The sequence below is a fragment of the Durio zibethinus genome, chromosome 14, assembly GCF_047325235.1.
Source record: "Durio zibethinus cultivar Kanyao isolate XHJ-2024 chromosome 14, ASM4732523v1, whole genome shotgun sequence".
NCBI lineage: Eukaryota > Viridiplantae > Streptophyta > Magnoliopsida > Malvales > Malvaceae > Durio > Durio zibethinus.
The window spans coordinates 14,639,218-14,654,096 of NC_143175.1; the positions used below are offsets into that span (position 1 = coordinate 14,639,218).

The 14,879-nt window shown below is 30.4% G+C and overlaps 1 pseudogene across 1 annotated transcript; it reads left to right on the forward strand.

Moving 5' to 3' along the window:
* The first annotated feature begins 625 nt into the window (after window positions 1–625).
* Window positions 626–11,623, forward strand: LOC111294814 (tropinone reductase homolog At5g06060-like; annotated as a pseudogene). Its single transcript, XR_016327286.1, has 9 exons — window positions 626–1,071; window positions 1,265–1,359; window positions 1,584–1,651; window positions 3,130–3,211; window positions 8,822–8,919; window positions 9,106–9,314; window positions 10,374–10,579; window positions 10,704–10,810; window positions 11,402–11,623. The product of XR_016327286.1 is annotated as a tropinone reductase homolog At5g06060-like (transcript).
* The last annotated feature ends 3,256 nt before the right edge of the window (window positions 11,624–14,879 follow it).

The window sequence follows — 14,879 nt, forward strand, 5'->3', positions numbered from 1 at the left end:
TATATAAATGGAAAAACATTTTTTTATGGAAAAATGGAGAATCCTAGAGGCCAGCTTTTTGCCAATCCACTCATTTTCTTGAGCTTTTCTTGGCTTGAAGGCAAGGTTTTGCTTCAGATGGTAAGATTTGAATGAATACATTAAACCTAAGTAATTTTTGCACAATAATTGTACCAACAATTTTTTCTTTTTGGAAAAATGACTTAAAATGAAAACTTTACCTTAAAGTACAGAAAAAAAAAGGCTTATTGATTTTAATATGTAATCTTTCATAAATTTGTTTGAAAAAATTCAAAATAAAATAATCCATATAGTTGCATGGTTAGAACTCCTCTTATTGCACTGAAGTATTGGTTTAGTACTGTACCTAAGGTGTGGCCATTATTGTTAAACAGATTTGAAATCTAGATCAATTATGCTATTGACTCATAAGATGTTAGTTTAATATGCCTTTGAGAGTTTAACCACCCAGCTTGCATTTTCCTTTAGCTTACATTATATAAACTAATATAAAATGAAAGAAACTTGCTTGAAATCTGTATTTTTATAACATAAATGTAAGGTGTCCCCAATTGGTTTTAATGGGACAGCTCAGTAATGTAAAATAAAATGATTTGGGGTAATTTTTGTCTTTCTTTCTCTCTAAAAGCTTCTTTGAAAAGAGAAAAGACAAAGCTAAAAGCATGCTTTTGAGTCATTTTTTTTTATTTATCAATCCTGCAGATGTCGTGCGTGTTCTTAATGTTGAATCTACTTCATCATTCTCTGTGGCTTCACCTGTGGTTCCACCTTAAGATGATTCAACACTGAATTCCCTTCACACATGCTATGTAAAGGAACAATTGAGGGGTGAAAAGGGAGAAAGTCTACCAATGGATCAATCTTTCTACCGCTACCTCCTCCTCTCTTAAGTGTTTTTTTTTTTTTTTCCTATTTTGATATTTTTCCTGTTATTCGATTTTACCTTTAATTTTTTAATTTTTTGCTAAAGTGTTTGTTATTGGCAGAAGCTGGGCTTTATGAGAGGAAAGAGGAAGTTGTAAAGAGAGAAGTTCTCTGTCGTATTCAAAGGTAATTACATGTGTTTTTTGTGAAAAAATTCATGTTTCTATGAAATTTCAAACTTTATTAGGTTTGGGATACATGCATGAAGAAATGATTTTTTGTTGGGGTTTAGGGTACGAGGTTCTTTTCCAATATACTTTTGCTATTTCAATTAACCATTTTCATGAGAAGAATAGCAAATCAATTTTTTTTTTTAAAGGCAATTTGGGTTCATTTTGGGCTTAGTCTATGACCATAGCTGGCAATTGCAAATCTTTCATTGCTTCTGCAAGGCAAAAGAGGGCTGTTGAACAGGTGCATTTTTTAATGTTTACTAATTTTTTTAATGATTTGTTTTCGGGGTTTCTTTTTCATGCACTTTGAATTATATCGTTGGGTTATGGAGGAGTTGAAATTTAAAACATTGATGAACCCATGAGTCCACCATAGTTCTAATACTATATTTCATCACTAAAATTCAAATGAAAAATGTTATTCTCTCTGATTGAGATGTTAAATCCCCTCACTTTACTTCACAGGTATTGCAGAATGCAGAATGGCAAAAACAGTTCCCCTTTAAAGATGAGGATTTCAAACGCTTTGATGAGTAAATAATACAAACTAAAATTTTCTGTTAAATTAAAATCTATGTTAAATTTTTGCTTTCCTTGAGATTATTTATCTAATTTTGTTCATGCTTTGCTTCTTCCATGCGTTAATTTCCTAGCTACTGTTACTTACTCACTATTTTCACGATGATTATTCACATTTGCGATTACTAGTTGGGGATTGGAAAAGTAAATTTTGAAGCATTTATTGCCAATTTTAGATGAATGAAGGTTGTTGATATAAGAAATGTTTGGCGAACCTTTTGTTCAAACTTCAAAGAACATTACTCTGTTAAAACTATAATTTCTCCTAGACTAAGGGCTTTGTGTTTCAATCAAGCAGTTTGCACTTTTTGTCTGCCTATATCTCGCGTAATTTCCTCTACACTTTGCTAGAATAAAATAAAAAATAAAGTTCATTGTACTGTCAAGCAAACAGGAAATCTCACAACACTTCATAACTCATCCTTGCATATATCATCCTATATTATATCGATTACAAGTTTGTAAAATAATGACTTGAAAGTTGGAAATATAGAGAATTGGGTAGCTATTGTTGTGTAGATGGCGCAAGGGATTAAATTGCCATATCTGTTATCTTTTTGTCAAATAGAAGTTCTCCAAATCTATATTTTATAATTGAGCTTTGTTATTTTTTGTTAACTATGATTCACGGGCATACCAACAAATTTGGGATCTTTAGAAATCCTTCATGTTTTATTATTTTGGTTCTGATGCCACCCAGCTACAATATCCGGTAATAAGTTGGAATCTCACCTTTCTCCTATCTTGGTTCTTGACAAGACACCCTCAGTTACAATCAGCACAAATGCTCACCACTTTTGTAAGCTCTCTTTAGTGAAGAAACCTATTGCTAATGCAAAGCAAAGGAAGGAAGCTGTTGATATAGAATTTTCTAATGATAGTAGAGGAAAGACTGTAGAAAATCAAGTAGAGGGTTCCAACACCTTTGAAGGCTAGTTTATGAGCTAGTTTCAGGCAGGTTTTCAAGATAAATGTTTGTGACAACACACTCTCCTGTCTATAGGCTTAGATTTTCGATGAGTTTCTAGATTCAGAAATGGACTCAAGGGATCATTTTTTTCCCATAAAAAAAAAAAAGCCTTTTGTATTTTCTACCGAGAGGTGATATAAATTCAACCCAAAACCAAAAATATTTGATTTGGTATTCTTATCATATGTACTCCAAGAAACAAAAGTATAATTCTTTTTATTTGTAGTATTGACAATCTGTTGTCCGTGTTCAGAAATGAATCAATTTCTTTTAGCTATGGTCTATGGTTAGCTGACCCTTTTATATTTACATGCAGTGAATGGAAAGTTTTTCATGAACTTTTATAATGAGATGCTTACATATGTTTGGGACATCATTATTTAATATTGTGAATTATTCTCAACTATAATTTTTTGTACTTCTTTTGCTCAATCTCTAATGGGCATTATTTTTTGGTGGTAGAACTGAATACAATCTAGACAGTGATCTGTTGGATGAAGAGTTCATGTTGAAAGGAAAATGGTACCAAAGAAAGAACATAAAGGTACTGTTTTTAGATTATAAATATTATGTTTAAACAATATCTACTTCATAGTTTAAACATTATATATTTCATTATTATGTATGCTGCGGGCCTGTAAACTAGTATTAACTAAAATTGTGTTTGATTCTATAAGAATATTTAGTTTTCATGATTAAAAATACATTAGTAACTCTTCAAATTGATAAAAATAAGTCTGTCAATTCAAAAAAATTCTCACCAAAGCTCATATGAATTAGGAAATAATTTATATATGGCTCAAGACTAATCCAAATATATGAGTATTTATTTATCAATCAAAATCTAGAAAACTTAATTATATATACATTTAGTTCTTGTTTTCTAGTGTCATATCATACCGCGTGCACGCACACACATATATTATTGCATGCTACATGATAACTTGATCTTTCTCAGTTGGGTAACATATTTATTTAAATTTTATAAATATAACTCACTTTTAAAGTAATCCATTTGTCGATATGTGGTCAAGTCATAAAACTTTAATTTGATTATATATGCATATGTGTGTGTTTCTCTTTCAAAGTTTCCTAAGTATCCCAACAAGTTGAAGAATGAAGACATTTTAGGTAGAATTTATCAGGTACAAGACAATTTTGTTTGATCGAGATTAAATTCTACATTTTAAAAGTAAAAATTCAATAACATCTTGATGATTAAAGAGAGAGATGAAAGGTAAAGAGGGAAAGTGAAATGGGTATGTTAGGAGAAGCAACCGCAATCAATCAATGGGGAATAGGCAATTGCATTCAGAGTTAGATCAGTGGAAAAGGAAACTGGTAACAGTTTTTGTTGATAATATCCACCCTGATGGCAAGGAAGCATAATTGTGGGACAAGATCATGCAACGTGGGAGAATCCTTGACTTCTACATTCCTCTTAAGAGAAAACTGTTTAGGTGTAGCAAATTTGGCTTTTTTCGTTTCAAAGACCTACATAAGCCTTTTTTAGTCATGAGGGCTTTGGATGGTTCAATGTGGAATAGATGGAGGCTAAGGGTGAGTCTGGCCAAATATGAGAAAAGTCATCGTGGAACTCCTGCAACAAAACATATGCAATGAAAAACATTTTTCAATTCACCTATCTCGTATATGGACTTAAAGGAGGATGCGAGACCTACCTATGTAGAAGCAACAAAAAGGCACGCTCCAAAACAACAAGAAACATTGCTGGAAGGTAATGCCAACGTAATAGAGCCAAAGGGGACCTCAGAACCGACGTTGGCTCTAGATGACAAGACTCCACCACAAAATAAGATTGTTGTGGAAGAGGAAGAACTGGAGATATAATGGTTGGAAAAGTGTGTAGTGGCAGAAGTCAAAACCCTTAAGCAATCCACATGCTTCAGCGGCACATTCTTAGTGAAGGAGTTACGCACTTTTCAGTTACAATGATGGAAGGAAGTATGGTGCTTTAACAGTTTCAATCCAGAGAAGATATCTTAGCATGCTCGAGGATAGCAAAACGTGGCTTGAAGAATGGTTCTTTGGACAGTACCTTTGAGCCATGACTTAATAAGTTATGATAAATTTATCTGGCTCAAGACAGAGAACATTCCTGTCTAAATGGTATGAAATAAATGGGGCACTTTTATCATGGTAAATGATAGTACTATGAGGAAAAGATGTTTGGATGTTGCTAGAGTTTTAACTCTTGTTAAGAAAAATGCTCTCATTCTAAACTTACTCACAGTCCTGTTAAATGGAAGTGCTTATAAAGTTAAAGTCACGTTGGAAGGATGTTATGATTTCCTGTGGAATTCGGGGGTGAAGCAAACTGTTCAAGCAAAATCCAGTGCATCTTCATCAAGCTCTAGTTCCTCTGAGAATAACATAGTGATAGGTTTTCACAAAGAAGAAGAACGGTCAAGTTGGAAGCATAGAGATCCAAACAGAAAAAGTGTGAATCTAGCCTCAATTCAGATTGCTTTGAAACTCTTTGATTTGAAAAGACAAAATGATAATGAACCATTGGGAATGGATGACACAGCTATAGATGGCTGAGACTTAGGAATAGCGAAATTTAAACAAGTCACGTGCCCAAGACAAGGCTAAAATGGTTGGTTGGATTTTCAGTGCCAAAGATAAGCAAATTATTAGTGAATAAAGACTATGCTCTACAGGTCAGTGGGCTTAGCTATTTGGGGTTAAGGGGTTCTTTTATTAAAGTCCAAATAGGCAATGACAATGGGCCTATTCATGATATAGTTCCACAACTGGGTCACATGCAAATCTCGGGCTTGAATTAGGCAAAAAAAAGGGATGCAGGCTTGGATAAATCAGTGAATAGCAAGGAGTACTAGCCCTAAACTAAAAAGGGCCTGGGATAGATGGAGTTTTGGAAAATTTTAACAAAGTTTTTGAGACACAGCTGGTAAGCATGGCTCGAGAAAATCATTAAAAAAATCAAAGGGGAAAATAGATACCCTGTGACCGAACACCCTGCTACTCTAAAATAAGTTCCCATAAAAGGCAAGAAGACAAAAAAAAGGTAGAAACAACCACCTGTCTGGTCGAGCAAAAGAAGGGATAAGTTGAAGTAGCAAATTCTTGAGAAAGCTACCAAAAAAGTCCAAAATCTACAGCTAACACAAAAGAGTCAAGTTGAGTAATTAAATTATACCTATCAAACTATATACTATATATTACTACTAGTAATTTACTCAGCAATTGTGATTACAGTCAAGTTTTCGGTTACATTACGTTTATCACTATTACGGTCATAATGAATAAAAATAACAGTCATTGTATGCATTGCAATCGTGAAATTTTTTATTTTTGCATAACTCATTATATAATGAAGTAAATTATAATTAAAATACTGAAAACTCTTATTTTATGATATTTAAAATAATTTAGAACATTTTAATTTCTTTACTTATATGAGAAAATAAATTATTAATATTTTTTATATTATATCTTAATAATCAAATTAATCCATAATTAAAAGTTGTTTAAATATATTCATGAATATTGTGATATTCACTATCATAATTATATAAGAGTGACAAAATAGTATTATACATAAAAATTAAATATTTTTCTATCTTTTTTAATTATATGAAATTAAACTCATAAATTAATTTAGTTAAAAATATAATGGATGAAAATTTTAATATCTAATAATTTACAAATTAAATTTAACAACCAAACTTTAATCAAACACACAAAAAAATAACAATAATATTAAGTAGTAAAACTTTAGTCATTTAAATTTAATTATTTTTAAACCATATTAATACATACAAAAGACTCATAAAATTAATTTTAAAAAATCTCATAAAAATAAATTTATTTTTATCATCTCATTCCCTCTCAATTTTTATCTAAATCATTAAAAAATATTTCTCAAATTTTTAATTTTTACTATTTAATTACTTTTTCATCCCAACTTTTCATATAAAAAAAACAATTTTAATTTTAATTTAAAGTCATGTGAATGTGACTGCTCCCCTAAAATCCCACTAGTCTCTTTCTCCTATGTCTCTTCTCTTACTCCACTCTTCGCTGTCCCCTGCCTCAGTTCATTGTTTTAATTTTCTTTTCCATCCAAGCAATCCCACCAACAATCATCCGTCCAACTTCATGCAGCACCCAGTTCCTTGTGGCCTCTGCTTCAATTAATTTTCTCTCTTTCATGTTTGGGCTCTTTTCTCTCAATGTTGAAAAGATCAAAAACTCTCACTTGCTGCAATTGATAAATATGGAAGTTATGAAAAAGCACTATCTCTTTGATTCTTGTAGTTTGGTATGATTTTTTTTTATTTAGTTATGTATTAGAATTTCGTTTTGATAAAAATGAAAAAAAAAGTATTAGAGAATTCTCAATAGCAATCGATTATGAAAAAAACGGATTGATGTTACCATTATTTACCGTTTTTCTGCTATTTGAGATTGTAAAGAGCTGCCATTAGTGTGATTCATTTCTCTTATTTATATAGTGGAAGATAGTGGTTTCAGAGGCCAACGTTACAGCAAAATAGCATTCGCTATACCGTTGTCCGATGGCTATTTGAAACATGACAGTAATTTATTCTTGACAAACCAAAACTAGCTGCCTTGAAAAAAAATAAATAAATTCTGCAACAAATCAAAATCAACGCCAACACCGCACCCCCACCCCCCCCCCAAAAAAAAAAAAAAAAACTAGCCTGTTAGACATTAGCGAATTAAGCTCGTGGTACCTATGGATCCTCCAGAATATACGGCGAGGTCTCTTAAGTGTTTTGTAGTTCTTTTTCAACGTTTATCTTTACAAGGAATATTGATGAAAGGTCACTGTTGACTTAACAATGGAGTTTTGCAGAGAAAAGGATAAAAAAAAAAAAAAAAAAACACTGATGCATTGCTATTTTTACAGGGAATTTATGATACCCCAAAAAATTTTCCTGTTGTAGAAAAGGAGGGGGTAAATTCGGTGCTTACTTTTGATGGTATCTTGTATGTTTTTGGACGTGTATAGGGTTCTTTGTTTTTTACAAAGGTTTGTAAAGGCATACAGAGAAAGTAAAAAACAGCACATGGAAAGTGAGGTTCGGGGTTACTTCAGGTTTCCATGAAATGCCCAAGGATGATAAAAAGGGCAGCATTGGGCTAGGGGATGGCAATGGCAGAGATGCACATGGGGTTGTGGGATGATCTGTCTGTTTCTATGTTGCTTTCAAAAGATTCATTTATGGGATTTCTCAATGGGAATGAGGATATATTCTGAGCATCTGTGGCGCCTTTTTTTTTTAGTTGTGCCTTGAGAGACTGGATCTTGCTGACACCACTCGTTTATCTCAAGGACTTAATGATGTGAGAAAAAAAAAAACTGAGAAAAGAGTTCTTTCCCAAGGTTGCTCAAAGATACAAAGGAGCCCAAATTAACAACGAGTCCAAGTAGCCCAGACAAAAAGAATGATCAGCCGAATAGGTGTTAGATTAAAGGAAAATGATTACTAACTTTGACTTTATATGTAATATACTAGATTTTATATATTATTAATATATTAGATGATGAGAATTTATTAATACAGTGAATAAGATGATAATATTTTATTAATGAATAAATTATATTTATTTTATATATTTATTTTAAAAATTGATATTTGATTATTAATAAATTATTATAATCTTATAGTATATAAAATTTATATATTAATAGTATATCAAATAAAATTTATTAATTATTATACAAGTAAATTTTTTTTTATAAGAAAAATTCAAAGATAGATAGGTTTTTAGTTCTCAATATCAGAATAAGATGTGTTCTATCTGATAGTTTAAGATAAGTGGTTGCAAATTATATATTTGAGATGATCCAACAAGTAGTTACTGATAAGATTCGAATTAAAGATTTTTTCATCGAAAAAAATAATTTTAACCGATTGAATCAATCACTTGAAAAATTATAAAATTCTTAGACGATAAAAAAAAAACCCTTGACCGTTCGAATGATGTATGTGCACATTTGTCAAAAGATGACAGCGTTTCCTAGGTGCAAACAAGTTGGAAAAATTGCAACTTGACGTGGCTTTAAGAAGATATAGCAAGAACCAGAGTCCAAACTCCATAAAACATTTGCAGGTAAGAGAAAGATAACCCAAAAAAGGCCATTGCAGGGACAGCTAGCAGCTCCAAAACTAAAAGCCCAGGATGGTTTCTCAGTGGAATGACTGCCATTGTCATTGTTGGCAATCGGGGAATTGGGTTGGCTTCTTTTTTTTCAATCTTTTCTCTTCTTGTTTTCTTCAATTCCCTTTTTTTTTTTAATTATTTCAAAATTTTAAATGGTCAAGTTTTGATTTTGGATTAAACCAATGGTAAAAGTTTCATTTTTTATTGGTTTTATCATTTTATTGGTAAAATTTGTATTTATTTGGTTGTTGCTTCTAGGCATGCGATTATGGAAGAACTAGCAGGGCTTGCGGCTGCTGTCTACACATGTTCAAGAAATGAAGTTGAATTGGACAATGAAAGTGTCCGAAGGAAAGGGAAGGTAAAGGATTTGTGGTTAGTGGGTCTTTGTGATGCTTCAAGTAAAGACCAGAGAGAAACTAATGGAGAATGTTGCTTCTCTTTTCAATGGAAGGCTTAACATTCTTGTACGTGTCGTTGCCAATGTGTGCCTTGTCTTAGAAACATTTATATGAATCACTTTTGGGTTTTTTATGAATGATGTTAATGATTATGTCATTTCACGTTAGAGCTTACTTGAGCTAGTCAAATTGTGTCTTTATTCTTTTACTGTATCCTTCTGTTTGGTTGTTTATATTCCAATGCCCAACTTTGGTCTAGGGAGAGGTTGGTGAGCTGGGCTTTTGTTGTATTGATTATAGTAGTTCATTAATATCCATTTTTGGTATTTCTGATTAACTTTTTTTTATTTTAAAGACTTGAAATTGTGTTGTATTAGTCGAATCCTATTGCAGTCGCAGCTTTTGCTGGCCAAATTGGTAGACTATGGAGATGGTCTAATCACTAATGCTACTATTTTTCTTATGTATGATGCATCCGCTGTCATAGCTTTCAGTGGTAATGAATGTTAGGAGCAGATAAGATTGCCTGGCCTTCAAACAATGAAAATAAGAATTCTAAACTATTTAAGTAGAGAGAACATTTGAAATTCTTAATAGAGGTTTAATTAAATATTTGTAAAACGACTTATGTCGAAGGTTTTTCTGTGAATTGGCATGTTTTTAGATTTAGAATATCGTTACAATATAATCAGATTGTGAAAAGCAACAAGAGCACTGTATATATAGTTTTAAGTCATGTAAGTTAGGATTTGAATTTACAACTGAAGAGATTTGATAGAAGTTTCAGAAAGATTTTACCTTGCAGATAAAAAACCTGATGAAAATTAAAAGGATTAGTCACAAGTTCCTCGGTGAAAGGTTGATTCCTGTAAATATTTCGTCTTAGGAGTGTGAAATGTGTCTAATTGCATCAATTGCTTCTCTTCTTTCTTCTGTCTTTCTCTCCCCACCCCTTCCTAATGGTCGCATTATTTCTTTCTTCTTATTGCCCATTGCTAAGTGTTCTTACAACCCATTATGTAGAATAACAAGTATGCTTCTTAACAATATTACATATCTCTATTGTATATCATTAGTTTTGAAGAATGTTGTGGCATAATAATGTTCATGATCCTCTGGGTTTAGGTCAACAATGTGGGGACAAACATCAGGAAGCCAACAATTGAGTACTCTGCTGAAGAATATTTAAAACTTATTACAACTAACTTTGAATCTGCATGCCACTTGTGCCAACTCGCACATCCTCTTCTAAAAGCATCTGGAGTAGGAAGCATTGTGTTCATTTCCTCTGTTGCATATAGCTAGTAGATCCATTTATGGACCAACTAAAGGCAAGTTATCTTCTTATGCGGTGTATGACAACCGTCAACTCCCTCCCATGCCTTGTCAGCTTCGTATTCTTGGCACGTAAGATCAATTTATAAGCATCTTTTGTCTTGTATTTGTTATTGTCAGCTGCTATTAAGCAGCTTACAAAAAATCTGGCTTGTGAGGGGGCAAAGGATAATATTCGGACCAACTTTGTTGCTCCCTGGTATATCAGAACCTCGCTTGTTGAACTTGTAAGATTTCTCATTTCTTGTTAAATTTTGATACTTATTTAGTTTTATAGTCAGCTGCCATGAAAGTGGGGTTCAGGTCTTTTATGGTAGGCGATAATATGCCCCAATCCACAAACCAATAGTAATGAAGCTGAAATGCTCAATCACATGCATCTTTCAAAGATTGTCTCCTGTTGATGAGGATTAAAATCCTTTAGACCCCACTTTGGGTGCTTTGCCTTTAAAATTCAGCACCAATCCCGCTAGTCTTTTCCAAATGATGGTATCTAAATACGTGTTAATTTCTCCAAAATATCTGATGTTTATCTGTGGTTCCTCTAAAACATGTGATTACCTTTGAGTGACTAAAATATATCTTTTCTTCAAATCTTTTATGTAAAGAACATCAAGTTTGGTGAAACCATCGGGATATTTCTTTCTTGAATTTTTCAAAAAGCTAAGTTACTCAACTAGGGATGAGTGTCGGATACAAAAATGTGTCTGACATTGATACGTGTAAGTTTTTCTAAAAAATTGAAGGGTTGTACCTCTATATCCATGTCCATCGGACATGTATCGGACACAGGTAACTAAAGGAAATATGGATTGGAGAAAAAAATAATTTCTGGAACCCCTCTTGAACGTGTTGGAGAACCAATAGAAGTCTCGTCCATTCTGTCATTCCTTTGCCTTCCTGCTTCTTCTCACATCACTGGACAGATTGGTTTTGTCGATGGAGGATTTGCAGTTAACGGTTTTAATCCTGGCATGAGACTTGGATTGAACAAAAACTTCCCACCTTCTAATCTTAATCTTCAGCACAGAAAGTCCTGAATTACTAATTATACATAACAATTCATTGTTCATTTCAATGGCGATTGGTGTGTTAATTTGTCATTGATACTTTTATTCGTTAAAGCTTTAATGCACGCAAATGGCAGTTTTCTGTTTAAATTCTTACTCCTTTATGTTTCAGCACATTATGTTCTTGTTATCAAGATCTTGTTATGAAGAATCTTTGTATATTTTGCTTGCTTTAAACTATAGATGATCAGAGATCATGCCAGATGTTCAGAATTGGGAAAATTGTTCTTTTTCAAAACCTAATTCTGCACCCAAACTTTTCACTAGTGCATTATTATTATTATTATTGGTAATTGATTAGGATTTGAATCTTGATAATTAAAACTAAAAATCTAATATTCTATCAACAAATTATACATTTGTTCGTATCTATTTGCTATAAGTGTATTACTTTTTAAAACTTTACACTCTATTGATAAGTCTATTATCTTAAAATAGATTTGATAATTTTAAACATAATATAATAATACGATACAATTTTAAATTTAAATAAAAATATATGATTTGAAAAAAATAAAAAAATATTTTGTATTTGACATACAAACATAAATTGAAATACAATAATTTTCATATTTTATATGTATTTAATAAAAATAAATATGATATTCATCCACAAATTATTAAATATACTCTTTGTCAAATCTACTCAAAAAATAGGATTGGAATTTCTTTTTTTAAATAAAAATAAATTAAATTTTTAGCAACACAAAAATTATTTCATTTAACAACTATTCAAACTCGATTTCATCATTGTTATTCTAACATGAAAGAGTCTTATAATAAAATATCAAATAAGTAAATAAATTAAAGATTTAAGTTTTTACAATCTTACAACTTGTTGTCCCAAATGTCTAGAAATTTTGGACCATTAATGTTTAAAGTTGTCAATACTATGAAATTTTGTGAGTGATAACATTTACAAGAGTCTTAGTATTATATTGGAAAAACTGGTAACAGGAAAACCGCGAACCTAAACTTTATACAATGCATCAGCAGCAGCAAGCAAGCAGTTTACCAAAATTAACGTTGCATTTGCAACAACCTCGGAAAACCTCAAAAGTATCTGTCTCTTCTTTGCTTCAATCAAACTTTCGGTTTTCCCCATTCATTGACAATGGCTTTCAAGCCCACGCCTTCCTGTCCCGTCGACATGTTTTCAATCAACCCAAACTTTTTTTTCTCTTTTCTTTTTAAATCATAATGTATTCTGAAAATTGTTGACTCCAAGCTCAACATCATATGTAAACACATGAGATCAAGGGCGATCGCAGACGGATCGAGAGCAAAGGTTAGAGTTGTCTTCTATATTTCTATTTTGGCGTTTAGGTTATTATTTGAAAGAGAAAAAAAAGTGTAAAGAATTTATTGTCTATACCTAAAAAAAAAAGAGATATTTATACTAGAGGGAAAAAGTTTTTAGATCTTAATGATTAAATCTTTTAACGGCTGAGTTTAATATTGATGAGATCGATTTAACTTGATATGATCGAATTCACGTGAGTTTTGAAGAATAAAATTAACCTAAATATAGATTAAATGATTAAAATAATCTTAAAATGATGGTAAATCATTTTTTATAGTAAAATATTATTATACTCTTTTAATTATAAAATGCTCCTGACAAAAATTAATCATATTTAAAACTTTAATCCTATTCTGAGAAAATTATTATAAAATTTTGATGTGATTTAATTTTTATGAAATTACATAACAGCATAAAATATTACATTGATTAAAAAATCACTTAATTAAATTAAACAAAAAAATCAAATAAAGAATCAACACGTAATAAAATTAGAATTTAAAATCTCAAGATTTTCAAGATCTTGAGGTGACTTAATCTTATAATTACAAAATTTTACAAGTTCATAATAAATAATAGGATTTTGTTTAAATATTTTAAATAACTCTTTTGAAAACTAGTATACGAAAATTTCAATTAATAAGAATTTTTTTATTATTGTTCTTTTTTAACCATATTTTTATATAAAATTCAAGTTCTTTCAGCCGTTAGGTATACATTGAAAGTCAAATTAAAACTACAAGTGAAAGCATTCCTTTCTCTCTGCACTCAATTTTGTTCAAAAAAATAAAAAACTTTTGAATTGTCAATAAAAAGATTCCATGTTATAAATATAATAATTTATAAAAATAAAAAATGAAAAATAATATTCAATTTGACAAAATCACTATTAAAAAACTATAAAATTATATTATCTCCCCTTTTTTTAGAAGAAAGGGCTTTTACTTTCTTTTTTTTCTTTCAATATTTTAAAAGTTTTTAAACACAAGGAAAAAAAAAAAGAAACAAACTGTTGTCAGCTCTGAGCTTTCAAAAAGGTTATGGCCGGTGGGACGTGAGCGTTTGAAAACAACAATGCTTTCTCCGGTCACCTGGCACTGGTCTTTAATGACGTCACCTCATGCTGGCAATGTTTGCTTCTTAATGAAAACAAGAAAGAATGTTTGTTTAAGATAGTCTACGAATCTAGGTTCTATTTACACGTTTTTCATAACAAATTAAAATTATTACTACACCCTTACACGTGTACGTTTCGTTTTATTCTTTATTTTTTTTCTTTTTTATTTTATTATTTTTTTTCAATGATATAATTGGAAATGTTCAAAATTTAATTTTAATCAAATTAATATTAATTTAATTCTGTCAATTGATTAATTAGTGAATTAATTTGGATAAATTAAAGATGATTTTAAAAAATTTTGACTTTTAATTAATTCGATTCACAAATTAAATTAATTGAAATTTTAACAAAAATATAATAAAATATATATAACTATATATATATATATATCTGAAATTGATCATTTCATTTTAAATTATTAAAGTTTTTAACTTAATATTTAAATATTTAAATAGTTTTATTAAATAATTTTATTTAATTTATTTCACATAAAAAATTTAAAAATTTTAGAATATAATTCAACTTAACATATTTTATTATTTAATTAATTAAAAAAATTAACCAAACCAATCAAACTAATTTTAATCAATTAATTTTTTAAATTAAAAAAATTGATTTAATTAATAAAAATAATTTAATTTAATTTAATTAATTCAATTTTAAATAATTTAATTCAAAAATAATCAAACTAATTAAATAAACAACTATAAATATAATCATCATTAGTATTCTTGAACGGAGTTGCACTTATATTCCAACAACGTTTGCTTCTTAATGAAAACAAGAAAGAATGTTTGTTTGTT